Here is a 15,145-nt window from a genome sequence, read left to right on the forward strand (position 1 = left end):
TTGCCACGACGTCAGCTGCTTCACCCGCCGCGGTCGACGTGTCCTCCATGTCCGCCTCGTCCATGAGTAGGGCGGAGTTGTCCTCATTGCCCACGGGTCCGGTGACGCTAGCGTACGTGCGCTCGCACTGGCTGTCCTCATGACCGAAGCGTCGGCAGGCACCACACCGTGGAATGCGGCACTCGCGACGAATGTGGCCCGTGCCGCGGCAGCGTAGGCAGAGAGGAGCTCTGCCCGGCACAACCACGAGAGCCAGTTCCCCGGCGACGCTCACCTGATGCGGAAGGTCGTCGAGCTTTACGCCCGGCTTCAACTTCAGCGTAACCAGCCTTGTTGTTGAGTTCTTATCAGTCACGCCGTGAACCCGCCAGCGCTCGCGGACTACGTCGGTGACCTTTCCAAACGGCGCGAAGGCAAAACGTACGTCCTCGTCAGGAACGCTGGGCAGCAGCCAATGCACTTTCAGGCGTACGTCCTGGTTGGCGGGGTCGATGACGAGACACCGGCCCTTCTTGACCTGCAGCTCTCCAACGCTGACGATCTTTTTCACCGCGTCGCTGTCCTTGAAGGTCACGGCCCACACATGGCTCATACGGTAGGCCCCGAGAGCAGCCACTTCCGGCAGGAGCGATAACTGGGCGAGCGCGTCGCGAAAATCTTCCACCCGGTATGGGCGGGCCCTGATATCACAGTGTAGAAAAACGGTATTCAAAACAAAACGCCCTGTTGGCAGACTAGGCAAAACAACTTGATACTCGTCGTCCGAGGCAGAAATCCTGGTACCGCGGCCCGTCTGGGCCGCTGAAGCCGCTCCTACGGAGCCCATGATTTACACGTCCGTCACGCTCGGTGGCCGGAAGTGGAATCCCGAGCATGGTATGGCCGATGGCAGGGATGCTATGTTTACGACTGCACCTGTATCGTGCTATGTGCATTCGCAACGTATTGCTACAGCACGCACGCGGCACTGTCTTTCCGTTGACAGTACAGGCACACGTCGTGTACGTGGATTGCTCCGTTTGTTGTGGTTAGTCGCTGCCGAGTCGAGCTCGCAATAAAACAAGAGGACGAGCGCAACGATGTGCGTCCGCTGCAGCCCACGTTTGGCGCTAGTAATGAGCCAAGTTATTGATTGTCACTGAGCTGGATACGGGTGTAATAGGTAAACGGTTAGCAGTTTGTGCGACTAAATTTTGCACCATTACTTATACCGGTTACCACCGTCACTGCGCGTACAATCGCCTAGCGGCTTGCATATTGTTTTTGCACTTCGACGTTGGCTCTACCAGTAGGCTGCGCCAGTTGAACGTAACAGTAAATAAAACCAACCACACGTGAGTGTAAAAAAAAGAAAAAAAATTAAGTCACAGAAGCACGCAATAAAAAAAAAAAGCAAAAAGAAGGGTGCCATCAGCACTCGGTGTTCCCAGGTGGTCTCCCTCCCAAGTACTGACCGAGCCCAATGCTGCTTAGCTTCGGGGATCGGACGAGAACCGGCGTATTCAGCATGGTATGGCCGATGGCAGGGATGCTATGTTTACGACTGCACCTGTATCGTGCTATGTGCATTCGCAACGTATTGCTACAGCACGCACGCGGCACTGTCTTTCCGTTGACAGTACAGGCACACGTCGTGTACGTGGATTGCTCCGTTTGTTGTGGTTAGTCGCTGCCGAGTCGAGCTCGCAATAAAACAAGAGGACGAGCGCAACGATGTGCGTCCGCTGCAGCCCACGTTTGGCGCTAGTAATGAGCCAAGTTATTGATTGTCACTGAGCTGGATACGGGTGTAATAGGTAAACGGTTAGCAGTTTGTGCGACTAAATTTTGCACCATTACTTATACCGGTTACCACCGTCACTGCGCGTACAATCGCCTAGCGGCTTGCATATTGTTTTTGCACTTCGACGTTGGCTCTACCAGTAGGCTGCGCCAGTTGAACGTAACAGTAAATAAAACCAACCACACGTGAGTGTAAAAAAAAGAAAAAAAAGTAAGTCACAGAAGCACGCAATAAAAAAAAAAGCAAAAAGAAGGGTGCCATCAGCACTCGGTGTTCCCAGGTGGTCTCCCTCCCAAGTACTGACCGAGCCCAATGCTGCTTAGCTTCGGGGATCGGACGAGAACCGGCGTATTCAGCATGGTATGGCCGATGGCAGGGATGCTATGTTTACGACTGCACCTGTATCGTGCTATGTGCATTCGCAACGTATTGCTACAGCACGCACGCGGCACTGTCTTTCCGTTGACAGTACAGGCACACGTCGTGTACGTGGATTGCTCCGTTTGTTGTGGTTAGTCGCTGCCGAGTCGAGCTCGCAATAAAACAAGAGGACGAGCGCAACGATGTGCGTCCGCTGCAGCCCACGTTTGGCGCTAGTAATGAGCCAAGTTATTGATTGTCACTGAGCTGGATACGGGTGTAATAAGTAAACGGTTAGCAGTTTGTGCGACTAAATTTTGCACCATTACTTATACCGGTTACCACCGTCACTGCGCGTACAATCGCCTAGCGGCTTGCATATTGTTTTTGCACTTCGACGTTGGCTCTACCAGTAGGCTGCGCCAGTTGAACGTAACAGTAAATAAAACCAACCACACGTGAGTGTAAAAAAAAGAAAAAAAATTAAGTCACAGAAGCACGCAATAAAAAAAAAAAGCAAAAAGAAGGGTGCCATCAGCACTCGGTGTTCCCAGGTGGTCTCCCTCCCAAGTACTGACCGAGCCCAATGCTGCTTAGCTTCGGGGATCGGACGAGAACCGGCGTATTCAGCATGGTATGGCCGATGGCAGGGATGCTATGTTTACGACTGCACCTGTATCGTGCTATGTGCATTCGCAACGTATTGCTACAGCACGCACGCGGCACTGTCTTTCCGTTGACAGTACAGGCACACGTCGTGTACGTGGATTGCTCCGTTTGTTGTGGTTAGTCGCTGCCGAGTCGAGCTCGCAATAAAACAAGAGGACGAGCGCAACGATGTGCGTCCGCTGCAGCCCACGTTTGGCGCTAGTAATGAGCCAAGTTATTGATTGTCACTGAGCTGGATACGGGTGTAATAGGTAAACGGTTAGCAGTTTGTGCGACTAAATTTTGCACCATTACTTATACCGGTTACCACCGTCACTGCGCGTACAATCGCCTAGCGGCTTGCATATTGTTTTTGCACTTCGACGTTGGCTCTACCAGTAGGCTGCGCCAGTTGAACGTAACAGTAAATAAAACCAACCACACGTGAGTGTAAAAAAAAGAAAAAAAATTAAGTCACAGAAGCACGCAATAAAAAAAAAAAGCAAAAAGAAGGGTGCCATCAGCACTCGGTGTTCCCAGGTGGTCTCCCTCCCAAGTACTGACCGAGCCCAATGCTGCTTAGCTTCGGGGATCGGACGAGAACCGGCGTATTCAGCATGGTATGGCCGATGGCAGGGATGCTATGTTTACGACTGCACCTGTATCGTGCTATGTGCATTCGCAACGTATTGCTACAGCACGCACGCGGCACTGTCTTTCCGTTGACAGTACAGGCACACGTCGTGTACGTGGATTGCTCCGTTTGTTGTGGTTAGTCGCTGCCGAGTCGAGCTCGCAATAAAACAAGAGGACGAGCGCAACGATGTGCGTCCGCTGCAGCCCACGTTTGGCGCTAGTAATGAGCCAAGTTATTGATTGTCACTGAGCTGGATACGGGTGTAATAGGTAAACGGTTAGCAGTTTGTGCGACTAAATTTTGCACCATTACTTATACCGGTTACCACCGTCACTGCGCGTACAATCGCCTAGCGGCTTGCATATTGTTTTTGCACTTCGACGTTGGCTCTACCAGTAGGCTGCGCCAGTTGAACGTAACAGTAAATAAAACCAACCACACGTGAGTGTAAAAAAAAGAAAAAAAAGTAAGTCACAGAAGCACGCAATAAAAAAAAAAGCAAAAAGAAGGGTGCCATCAGCACTCGGTGTTCCCAGGTGGTCTCCCTCCCAAGTACTGACCGAGCCCAATGCTGCTTAGCTTCGGGGATCGGACGAGAACCGGCGTATTCAGCATGGTATGGCCGATGGCAGGGATGCTATGTTTACGACTGCACCTGTATCGTGCTATGTGCATTCGCAACGTATTGCTACAGCACGCACGCGGCACTGTCTTTCCGTTGACAGTACAGGCACACGTCGTGTACGTGGATTGCTCCGTTTGTTGTGGTTAGTCGCTGCCGAGTCGAGCTCGCAATAAAACAAGAGGACGAGCGCAACGATGTGCGTCCGCTGCAGCCCACGTTTGGCGCTAGTAATGAGCCAAGTTATTGATTGTCACTGAGCTGGATACGGGTGTAATAGGTAAACGGTTAGCAGTTTGTGCGACTAAATTTTGCACCATTACTTATACCGGTTACCACCGTCACTGCGCGTACAATCGCCTAGCGGCTTGCATATTGTTTTTGCACTTCGACGTTGGCTCTACCAGTAGGCTGCGCCAGTTGAACGTAACAGTAAATAAAACCAACCACACGTGAGTGTAAAAAAAAGAAAAAAAATTAAGTCACAGAAGCACGCAATAAAAAAAAAAAGCAAAAAGAAGGGTGCCATCAGCACTCGGTGTTCCCAGGTGGTCTCCCTCCCAAGTACTGACCGAGCCCAATGCTGCTTAGCTTCCGGGATCGGACGAGAACCGGCGTATTCAGCATGGTATGGCCGATGGCAGGGATGCTATGTTTACGACTGCACCTGTATCGTGCTATGTGCATTCGCAACGTATTGCTACAGCACGCACGCGGCACTGTCTTTCCGTTGACAGTACAGGCACACGTCGTGTACGTGGATTGCTCCGTTTGTTGTGGTTAGTCGCTGCCGAGTCGAGCTCGCAATAAAACAAGAGGACGAGCGCAACGATGTGCGTCCGCTGCAGCCCACGTTTGGCGCTAGTAATGAGCCAAGTTATTGATTGTCACTGAGCTGGATACGGGTGTAATAGGTAAACGGTTAGCAGTTTGTGCGACTAAATTTTGCACCATTACTTATACCGGTTACCACCGTCACTGCGCGTACAATCGCCTAGCGGCTTGCATATTGTTTTTGCACTTCGACGTTGGCTCTACCAGTAGGCTGCGCCAGTTGAACGTAACAGTAAATAAAACCAACCACACGTGAGTGTAAAAAAAAGAAAAAAAATTAAGTCACAGAAGCACGCAATAAAAAAAAAAAAAGCAAAAAGAAGGGTGCCATCAGCACTCGGTGTTCCCAGGTGGTCTCCCTCCCAAGTACTGACCGAGCCCAATGCTGCTTAGCTTCGGGGATCGGACGAGAACCGGCGTATTCAGCATGGTATGGCCGATGGCAGGGATGCTATGTTTACGACTGCACCTGTATCGTGCTATGTGCATTCGCAACGTATTGCTACAGCACGCACGCGGCACTGTCTTTCCGTTGACAGTACAGGCACACGTCGTGTACGTGGATTGCTCCGTTTGTTGTGGTTAGTCGCTGCCGAGTCGAGCTCGCAATAAAACAAGAGGACGAGCGCAACGATGTGCGTCCGCTGCAGCCCACGTTTGGCGCTAGTAATGAGCCAAGTTATTGATTGTCACTGAGCTGGATACGGGTGTAATAGGTAAACGGTTAGCAGTTTGTGCGACTAAATTTTGCACCATTACTTATACCGGTTACCACCGTCACTGCGCGTACAATCGCCTAGCGGCTTGCATATTGTTTTTGCACTTCGACGTTGGCTCTACCAGTAGGCTGCGCCAGTTGAACGTAACAGTAAATAAAACCAACCACACGTGAGTGTAAAAAAAAGAAAAAAAATTAAGTCACAGAAGCACGCAATAAAAAAAAAAAAAGCAAAAAGAAGGGTGCCATCAGCACTCGGTGTTCCCAGGTGGTCTCCCTCCCAAGTACTGACCGAGCCCAATGCTGCTTAGCTTCGGGGATCGGACGAGAACCGGCGTATTCAGCATGGTATGGCCGATGGCAGGGATGCTATGTTTACGACTGCACCTGTATCGTGCTATGTGCATTCGCAACGTATTGCTACAGCACGCACGCGGCACTGTCTTTCCGTTGACAGTACAGGCACACGTCGTGTACGTGGATTGCTCCGTTTGTTGTGGTTAGTCGCTGCCGAGTCGAGCTCGCAATAAAACAAGAGGACGAGCGCAACGATGTGCGTCCGCTGCAGCCCACGTTTGGCGCTAGTAATGAGCCAAGTTATTGATTGTCACTGAGCTGGATACGGGTGTAATAGGTAAACGGTTAGCAGTTTGTGCGACTAAATTTTGCACCATTACTTATACCGGTTACCACCGTCACTGCGCGTACAATCGCCTAGCGGCTTGCATATTGTTTTTGCACTTCGACGTTGGCTCTACCAGTAGGCTGCGCCAGTTGAACGTAACAGTAAATAAAACCAACCACACGTGAGTGTAAAAAAAAGAAAAAAAATTAAGTCACAGAAGCACGCAATAAAAAAAAAAAAGCAAAAAGAAGGGTGCCATCAGCACTCGGTGTTACCAGGTGGTCTCCCTCCCAAGTACTGACCGAGCCCAATGCTGCTTAGCTTCGGGGATCGGACGAGAACCGGCGTATTCAGCATGGTATGGCCGATGGCAGGGATGCTATGTTTACGACTGCACCTGTATCGTGCTATGTGCATTCGCAACGTATTGCTACAGCACGCACGCGGCACTGTCTTTCCGTTGACAGTACAGGTACACGTCGTGTACGTGGATTGCTCCGTTTGTTGTGGTTAGTCGCTGCCGAGTCGAGCTCGCAATAAAACAAGAGGACGAGCGCAACGATGTGCGTCCGCTGCAGCCCACGTTTGGCGCTAGTAATGAGCCAAGTTATTGATTGTCACTGAGCTGGATACGGGTGTAATAGGTAAACGGTTAGCAGTTTGTGCGACTAAATTTTGCACCATTACTTATACCGGTTACCACCGTCACTGCGCGTACAATCGCCTAGCGGCTTGCATATTGTTTTTGCACTTCGACGTTGGCTCTACCAGTAGGCTGCGCCAGTTGAACGTAACAGTAAATAAAACCAACCACACGTGAGTGTAAAAAAAAGAAAAAAAATTAAGTCACAGAAGCACGCAATAAAAAAAAAAGCAAAAAGAAGGGTGCCATCAGCACTCGGTGTTCCCAGGTGGTCTCCCTCCCAAGTACTGACCGAGCCCAATGCTGCTTAGCTTCGGGGATCGGACGAGAACCGGCGTATTCAGCATGGTATGGCCGATGCCAGGGATGCTATGTTTACGACTGCACCTGTATCGTGCTATGTGCATTCGCAACGTATTGCTACAGCACGCACGCGGCACTGTCTTTCCGTTGACAGTACAGGCACACGTCGTGTACGTGGATTGCTCCGTTTGTTGTGGTTAGTCGCTGCCGAGTCGAGCTCGCAATAAAACAAGAGGACGAGCGCAACGATGTGCGTCCGCTGCAGCCCACGTTTGGCGCTAGTAATGAGCCAAGTTATTGATTGTCACTGAGCTGGATACGGGTGTAATAGGTAAACGGTTAGCAGTTTGTGCGACTAAATTTTGCACCATTACTTATACCGGTTACCACCGTCACTGCGCGTACAATCGCCTAGCGGCTTGCATATTGTTTTTGCACTTCGACGTTGGCTCTACCAGTAGACTGCGCCGGTTGAACGTAACAGTAAATAAAACCAACCACACGTGAGTGTAAAAAAAAGAAAAAAAATTAAGTCACAGAAGCACGCAATAAAAAAAAAAAGCAAAAAGAAGGGTGCCATCAGCACTCGGTGTTCCCAGGTGGTCTCCCTCCCAAGTACTGACCGAGCCCAATGCTGCTTAGCTTCGGGGATCGGACGAGAACCGGCGTATTCAGCATGGTATGGCCGATGGCAGGGATGCTATGTTTACGACTGCACCTGTATCGTGCTATGTGCATTCGCAACGTATTGCTACAGCACGCACGCGGCACTGTCTTTCCGTTGACAGTACAGGCACACGTCGTGTACGTGGATTGCTCCGTTTGTTGTGGTTAGTCGCTGCCGAGTCGAGCTCGCAATAAAACAAGAGGACGAGCGCAACGATGTGCGTCCGCTGCAGCCCACGTTTGGCGCTAGTAATGAGCCAAGTTATTGATTGTCACTGAGCTGGATACGGGTGTAATAGATAAACGGTTAGGAGTTTGTGCGACTAAATTTTGCACCATTACTTATACCGGTTACCACCGTCACTGCGCGTACAATCGCCTAGCGGCTTGCATATTGTTTTTGCACTTCGACGTTGGCTCTACCAGTAGGCTGCGCCAGTTGAACGTAACAGTAAATAAAACCAACCACACGTGAGTGTAAAAAAAAGAAAAAAAATTAAGTCACAGAAGCACGCAATAAAAAAAAAAGCAAAAAGAAGGGTGCCATCAGCACTCGGTGTTCCCAGGTGGTCTCCCTCCCAAGTACTGACCGAGCCCAATGCTGCTTAGCTTCGGGGATCGGACGAGAACCGGCGTATTCAGCATGGTATGGCCGATGGCAGGGATGCTATGTTTACGACTGCACCTGTATCGTGCTATGTGCATTCGCAACGTATTGCTACAGCACGCACGCGGCACTGTCTTTCCGTTGACAGTACAGGCACACGTCGTGTACGTGGATTGCTCCGTTTGTTGTGGTTAGTCGCTGCCGAGTCGAGCTCGCAATAAAACAAGAGGACGAGCGCAACGATGTGCGTCCGCTGCAGCCCACGTTTGGCGCTAGTAATGAGCCAAGTTATTGATTGTCACTGAGCTGGATACGGGTGTAATAGGTAAACGGTTAGCAGTTTGTGCGACTAAATTTTGCACCATTACTTATACCGGTTACCACCGTCACTGCGCGTACAATCGCCTAGCGGCTTGCATATTGTTTTTGCACTTCGACGTTGGCTCTACCAGTAGGCTGCGCCAGTTGAACGTAACAGTAAATAAAACCAACCACACGTGAGTGTAAAAAAAAGAAAAAAAAATAAGTCACAGAAGCACGCAATAAAAAAAAAAAGCAAAAAGAAGGGTACGTGCCATCAGCACTCGGTGTTCCCAGGTGGTCTCCCTCCCAAGTACTGACCGAGCCCAATGCTGCTTAGCTTCGGGGATCGGACGAGAACCGGCGTATTCAGCATGGTATGGCCGATTTTTTTTTTTTTTTTTTTCTTTATTGCCAATCCTCGACATGTCACCACAACACACATTCCTTAAATGATATACACAGAAACGAAAGAAAAAGACAAAAAGGAAATAATGAATACAAAAACGGAACAAGAAACAGTAATATACACATTCGTTGCCGTCCGCTACTGTGGCATGACATTGTCGTATTAAAATTCCTTGAGCGCTGTCAGGGCTTCAACCCTCGGCAGCCACTCAGGAACAGGCTGTTGCAACTTCTGCACTTCTACATATTTTTGCATACATTCTCGAAAGTATAAACGCGCCGGTCGGGCATCCGGGTCACAATGGTAGCCCGCCATTCTTGCGCGCCATAAACAGTGGAGGCCTGTTAGCATGATAAGGTCGTACGGGAATCCTTCGTCATCATTAACTGCCAGAAACCTGATTCCGTGTGGATCTATCGGTAACTCCTTTTTCAAAGTCCTTTGCAACACGTCCCAGAAGAAAACCCCCTCCCAACAGTGGATGAAGACATGATCTATGCTTTCCGGTTTTTTACAAATGAGGCAGTGGGTTCCCCACGGCATGTAGAACCCACGTTGTTCCAGGAAAATTTTAACAGATAAGGTACCGGTATGTAATTTAAAGAAGAAAGATTTCGTGGCTGGTTGAACTGGCATCATCTTCACCCTTTTCAAGACGTCTAGGCCTGGGCCTCCACTGTACACGGCTCTGTACATGGGTACAAGCAATACACTATCACACAAATCACGGTATAACTTTTTCCGTTTTGCATTCCACAAATATTCACTTGAAAAACGAACACGCAAAAAAGAAACACTATCAACTATTTCCCGAAAGAACCCACGGACAGCATGGTATGGCCGATGGCAGGGATGCTATGTTTACGACTGCACCTGTATCGTGCTATGTGCATTCGCAACGTATTGCTACAGCACGCACGCGGCACTGTCTTTCCGTTGACAGTACAGGCACACGTCGTGTACGTGGATTGCTCCGTTTGTTGTGGTTAGTCGCTGCCGAGTCGAGCTCGCAATAAAACAAGAGGACGAGCGCAACGATGTGCGTCCGCTGCAGCCCACGTTTGGCGCTAGTAATGAGCCAAGTTATTGATTGTCACTGAGCTGGATACGGGTGTAATAGGTAAACGGTTAGCAGTTTGTGCGACTAAATTTTGCACCATTACTTATACCGGTTACCACCGTCACTGCGCGTACAATCGCCTAGCGGCTTGCATATTGTTTTTGCACTTCGACGTTGGCTCTACCAGTAGGCTGCGCCAGTTGAACGTAACAGTAAATAAAACCAACCACACGTGAGTGTAAAAAAAAGAAAAAAAATTAAGTCACAGAAGCACGCAATAAAAAAAAAGCAAAAAGAAGGGTGCCATCAGCACTCGGTGTTCCCAGGTGGTCTCCCTCCCAAGTACTGACCGAGCCCAATGCTGCTTAGCTTCGGGGATCGGACGAGAACCGGCGTATTCAGCATGGTATGGCCGATGGCAGGGATGCTATGTTTACGACTGCACCTGTATCGTGCTATGTGCATTCGCAACGTATTGCTACAGCACGCACGCGGCACTGTCTTTCCGTTGACAGTACAGGCACACGTCGTGTACGTGGATTGCTCCGTTTGTTGTGGTTAGTCGCTGCCGAGTCGAGCTCGCAATAAAACAAGAGGACGAGCGCAACGATGTGCGTCCGCTGCAGCCCACGTTTGGCGCTAGTAATGAGCCAAGTTATTGATTGTCACTGAGCTGGATACGGGTGTAATAGGTAAACGGTTAGCAGTTTGTGCGACTAAATTTTGCACCATTACTTATACCGGTTACCACCGTCACTGCGCGTACAATCGCCTAGCGGCTTGCATATTGTTTTTGCACTTCGACGTTGGCTCTACCAGTAGGCTGCGCCAGTTGAACGTAACAGTAAATAAAACCAACCACACGTGAGTGTAAAAAAAAGAAAAAAAATTAAGTCACAGAAGCACGCAATAAAAAAAAAAGCAAAAAGAAGGGTGCCATCAGCACTCGGTGTTCCCAGGTGGTCTCCCTCCCAAGTACTGACCGAGCCCAATGCTGCTTAGCTTCGGGGATCGGACGAGAACCGGCGTATTCAGCATGGTATGGCCGATGGCAGGGATGCTATGTTTACGACTGCACCTGTATCGTGCTATGTGCATTCGCAACGTATTGCTACAGCACGCACGCGGCACTGTCTTTCCGTTGACAGTACAGGCACACGTCGTGTACGTGGATTGCTCCGTTTGTTGTGGTTAGTCGCTGCCGAGTCGAGCTCGCAATAAAACAAGAGGACGAGCGCAACGATGTGCGTCCGCTGCAGCCCACGTTTGGCGCTAGTAATGAGCCAAGTTATTGATTGTCACTGAGCTGGATACGGGTGTAATAGGTAAACGGTTAGCAGTTTGTGCGACTAAATTTTGCACCATTACTTATACCGGTTACCACCGTCACTGCGCGTACAATCGCCTAGCGGCTTGCATATTGTTTTTGCACTTCGACGTTGGCTCTACCAGTAGGCTGCGCCAGTTGAACGTAACAGTAAATAAAACCAACCACACGTGAGTGTAAAAAAAAGAAAAAAAATTAAGTCACAGAAGCACGCAATAAAAAAAAAGCAAAAAGAAGGGTGCCATCAGCACTCGGTGTTCCCAGGTGGTCTCCCTCCCAAGTACTGACCGAGCCCAATGCTGCTTAGCTTCGGGGATCGGACGAGAACCGGCGTATTCAGCATGGTATGGCCGATTTTTTTTTTTTTTTTTTTTATTTATTACCGGTTTTTTCGCAGAACGTGCAGTTTCCACACATTACAGTATCACAATTGCAATACAAACAAAAAGGAAAGAAAAGAGTCACACCATACAACAAAGCCGTCTGTCCCTATTGGACAGGCGTTGTCAACTTAAAATTCCTTCATGGCTGTCAGAGGTTCTAGCCTCCACAGCCATTCCGGAACACATTGTTGCATTTTCTGTATTTCTATGAATCGCGACATACATTCTCTGAAATAATCGCGAGCGGGCCTAGCGTCAGGATCACAATAGTACCCTGCCATACGAGCCCGCCATATACAGTGGAGTGCGTTTAACATAATGAAATCATATGGAACCCCGTCATCATCCTTAATTGTCAGATACCTTATCCCTTGGGGGTCCACCGGTAACTCTTTTTTCAGGGTTCGCTTTAAGACGTCCCAGAAAAAGAAGCCCTCCCAACATTCCAAAAAAAACGTGATCTATGGTTTCCTGCTTTTTGCAGATCAAGCAATGCGTTCCCCATGGTACGATACAACCTCGCTCTTCCATGAAAGTCTTCACTGAGAGCGTACCGGTGTGAAGCTTAAAAAAAAACGTTTTTACCCCTGGTGGCACCTCCATGTGTTTTACGCGTTTAAGTACATCAAGTCCTGGCCCTCCACTGTAAATGGCTCTGTATAACGGCACTGGGAAAACAATGTCGCACACATCTTTATACAATCTTTTCCTTTTAACATCGCAAAGGTAATCCATTGAAAATCGAACAGAAAGAAATCTTACGCTGTCGGCCACTTCCTTAAAGAAGCCACGAAGTGATCCGGTAACGCATGCCGTACTAACGACATGTGCCGGCAAAGCACCGCTCAACCTGAGCTGGCATACTGTGCGCAGAAAAGGATGGCGCACATCGCGAAAAAACAAGAATCGGTTGACTAGTTGTCTAACAAAAGGATGAACCAAACCCACACCCCCGTCTTTCACTCTTCTAAACAAATTTGTTCGGCTGCACCTTTCCCATGTTGACCCCCAGATGAAAACAGCAAACACTCTGTGCAGCCTTTGCACATTTGTTCTCGAGCAATACAACGCTTGCATGACATAATATAACTTCGTGACAAAAAACATATTACAGACTGTCGCCCTTGCAAAAATAGACAGCTTCACATCCTTCCATCTGTCCGCCTTTTCTTTCATTTCATCGGCTTGGCTCCTCCAATATTCATCGCTACTATTGTAGCTATTGAGAGGAACGCCCAGATACCTCGTCGGCGTTTTTACCCAGTTGAGGTTCGCGAAGTTGTCCGGTGCAGACTCCCATTTCCCGTGCCACAGGCCTAGGGATTTGCCCCAATTTATTCTACTACCCGTGACATCACAGAAATGTTTCACTGCCGATACTGTTTCCGTTACACTTGGTTTGTCTGTGCAACACACTGCAATGTCATCTGCATATGCGAGCAGCTTCACCTCTGTCGCTGCTAATCTGAAACCACGTATTTTGTCATTTCCGTTAATTACTACACACATTGCTTCTATGTATATGACAAATAACAGCGGACTGAGGGGACAGCCTTGGCGTACTGAACGCATGATGTTAATGGGGGCCCCCAGAGTCTTATTGACAATTAATCTTGTTGTGCAATTCTGGTACGCCAAGGCCACGCCCTCCCTGATGATGGAACCTACATTAACATGATCCAAGATGGCAAACAAAATAACGTGAGCAACACAATCGAACGCTTTCTCCAAATCGAGCTGAAGAACTGCAACGCCACCATCGGTGACGTCACAGCACTCGAGCACGCTCCGCATCTGATGGATGTTCGAAAAAATGGACCGCCCCTTGATGCCGCAAGTTTGGTGGTCTCCGACAATTTCCTTGATGACGCCTTGAAGTCTCGCAGCTAAAATCTTCATAAAGATCTTGTAATCAATGTTTGTTAGTGATATCGGTCTATAGGATGACACGGATCTGAGTTTGTCTGTTTGATCACTCTTCGGGATTAGTATTGTGTGCGCTTTTCCAAAAGATGGGGGCAATAATTTCTTCTCGTACGCGTCATTGAATACGTCTGCTAACAATGGGGCCAGTTCTCTTTTGAAAGCCTTATATAACCCCGCACAGAGTCCATCAGGCCCAGGCGACTTGCCCGAGTTCAAATCGCCGATTGCCTTTTCAACTTCATTCTCGGTAATGTTGCCTTCCAATCTTTCTTTAACGTCATCTCCCAGTCTCGGCATCCGTTGAAGAAAATCTCCTTTGAAACTCTCTACATTCGCTGCCTGAAATGCAAAGAGCGACTGGTAGTACTGACAGAAGGCGCGTCCTATGCTTTCGTTGTCGTCAACAAGAACCCCGTTCATTAAAATCTTATCCACATGGTTTCGCCGTCCGTGCGCCTTCTCGAGTCCAAGCGCCCTTTTTGTGGGCGTCTCCCCCGCCGCTAATACATCTGCTCGTGCACGCACGATGGCACCTTGATACCGTTCTTTATCGAACTGTTCAAGCTTTTCCTTGACGCTCCGCACATCGTCTTTGTACTGACCAGGCTCTCTGCACTCCAGCGTTATCAGCTGCTGAAGTAGTGTTCGCAATCCGTTTTCTTTATATTCCCTCTGAAATTTTAGGCAGCTTGACCTTTCTAAGGCTTTCATTTTAACTTTTTGTTTGAAACATTCCCACTTTTCAGCTATTGTTTCAGCTTCATCTTTGCGTATTTCATTAATGGCATTCCGTACTGCCTTTACAAAAGATTCATCATTTAATAATGAGGCATTCATTTTCCACATCTCCCAATTAAACGCATGTTTCCGTTTCCCTATACCGACATTACATATTACGAGACAATGATCCGAGAACGATACGGGTACTACAGAATAACCGTGGCATCTTGGAATTGTATCCAGCGAAATGTAGATTCGGTCCAACCGCGCATGGCTACTGCCCTGAAAACGTGTAAATGTCACGTCACGCCCCCCTTCCAGACAATCAAACACGTCATCTAGTTCATTTTCATTAATTAGTTTTGACAAGACTTCACTGCTTCTGTCACGCACACCGGCATTATTGGCTCTGTCACTAGCGCTCATTACACAATTGAAGTCTCCTAAGAGCATAACGCGCTTATCGCATCGAACATACTGCGAAAGGTTCGAAAAGAAACGGGCACGCTCTTCTACTGAATTGGGCGCATATACGCATATGACACGGTACTGAAACTCGCACAAAACAATATCG

General features: G+C 48.8%; 11 non-coding genes and 5 pseudogenes across 11 annotated transcripts; all 16 read right to left on the reverse strand.

Moving 5' to 3' along the window:
• Window positions 1-1,405: 1,405 nt before the first annotated feature.
• On the reverse strand, window positions 1,406-1,524 carry LOC126533799 (5S ribosomal RNA). Its single transcript, XR_007600098.1, has one exon. It is a non-coding gene; the product is annotated as a 5S ribosomal RNA (ribosomal RNA).
• Window positions 1,525-2,038: 514 nt separating this feature from the next.
• Window positions 2,039-2,157, reverse strand: LOC126533793 (5S ribosomal RNA). The gene has a single exon (XR_007600097.1). It is a non-coding gene; the product is annotated as a 5S ribosomal RNA (ribosomal RNA).
• A 515-nt stretch (window positions 2,158-2,672) lies between these two features.
• LOC126534249 (5S ribosomal RNA) lies at window positions 2,673-2,791 on the reverse strand. The gene has a single exon (XR_007600293.1). It is a non-coding gene; the product is annotated as a 5S ribosomal RNA (ribosomal RNA).
• A 515-nt stretch (window positions 2,792-3,306) lies between these two features.
• Window positions 3,307-3,425, reverse strand: LOC126534241 (5S ribosomal RNA). Its single transcript, XR_007600291.1, has one exon. It is a non-coding gene; the product is annotated as a 5S ribosomal RNA (ribosomal RNA).
• Window positions 3,426-3,939: 514 nt separating this feature from the next.
• On the reverse strand, window positions 3,940-4,058 carry LOC126534235 (5S ribosomal RNA). Its single transcript, XR_007600288.1, has one exon. It is a non-coding gene; the product is annotated as a 5S ribosomal RNA (ribosomal RNA).
• A 515-nt stretch (window positions 4,059-4,573) lies between these two features.
• Window positions 4,574-4,692, reverse strand: LOC126533956 (5S ribosomal RNA; annotated as a pseudogene).
• Window positions 4,693-5,209: 517 nt separating this feature from the next.
• Window positions 5,210-5,328, reverse strand: LOC126534228 (5S ribosomal RNA). The gene has a single exon (XR_007600287.1). It is a non-coding gene; the product is annotated as a 5S ribosomal RNA (ribosomal RNA).
• Window positions 5,329-5,845: 517 nt separating this feature from the next.
• On the reverse strand, window positions 5,846-5,964 carry LOC126534221 (5S ribosomal RNA). Its single transcript, XR_007600285.1, has one exon. It is a non-coding gene; the product is annotated as a 5S ribosomal RNA (ribosomal RNA).
• A 516-nt stretch (window positions 5,965-6,480) lies between these two features.
• On the reverse strand, window positions 6,481-6,599 carry LOC126533962 (5S ribosomal RNA; annotated as a pseudogene).
• Window positions 6,600-7,113: 514 nt separating this feature from the next.
• Window positions 7,114-7,232, reverse strand: LOC126533879 (5S ribosomal RNA; annotated as a pseudogene).
• Window positions 7,233-7,747: 515 nt separating this feature from the next.
• On the reverse strand, window positions 7,748-7,866 carry LOC126534207 (5S ribosomal RNA). The gene has a single exon (XR_007600278.1). It is a non-coding gene; the product is annotated as a 5S ribosomal RNA (ribosomal RNA).
• A 514-nt stretch (window positions 7,867-8,380) lies between these two features.
• Window positions 8,381-8,499, reverse strand: LOC126534203 (5S ribosomal RNA). The gene has a single exon (XR_007600276.1). It is a non-coding gene; the product is annotated as a 5S ribosomal RNA (ribosomal RNA).
• A 519-nt stretch (window positions 8,500-9,018) lies between these two features.
• Window positions 9,019-9,137, reverse strand: LOC126533983 (5S ribosomal RNA; annotated as a pseudogene).
• A 1,379-nt stretch (window positions 9,138-10,516) lies between these two features.
• LOC126534198 (5S ribosomal RNA) lies at window positions 10,517-10,635 on the reverse strand. Its single transcript, XR_007600274.1, has one exon. It is a non-coding gene; the product is annotated as a 5S ribosomal RNA (ribosomal RNA).
• Window positions 10,636-11,149: 514 nt separating this feature from the next.
• On the reverse strand, window positions 11,150-11,268 carry LOC126534192 (5S ribosomal RNA). Its single transcript, XR_007600272.1, has one exon. It is a non-coding gene; the product is annotated as a 5S ribosomal RNA (ribosomal RNA).
• A 513-nt stretch (window positions 11,269-11,781) lies between these two features.
• Window positions 11,782-11,900, reverse strand: LOC126533976 (5S ribosomal RNA; annotated as a pseudogene).
• Between the last annotated feature and the right edge of the window lie 3,245 nt (window positions 11,901-15,145).

Source organism: Dermacentor andersoni, chromosome 4, assembly GCF_023375885.2.
Source record: "Dermacentor andersoni chromosome 4, qqDerAnde1_hic_scaffold, whole genome shotgun sequence".
NCBI lineage: Eukaryota > Metazoa > Arthropoda > Arachnida > Ixodida > Ixodidae > Dermacentor > Dermacentor andersoni.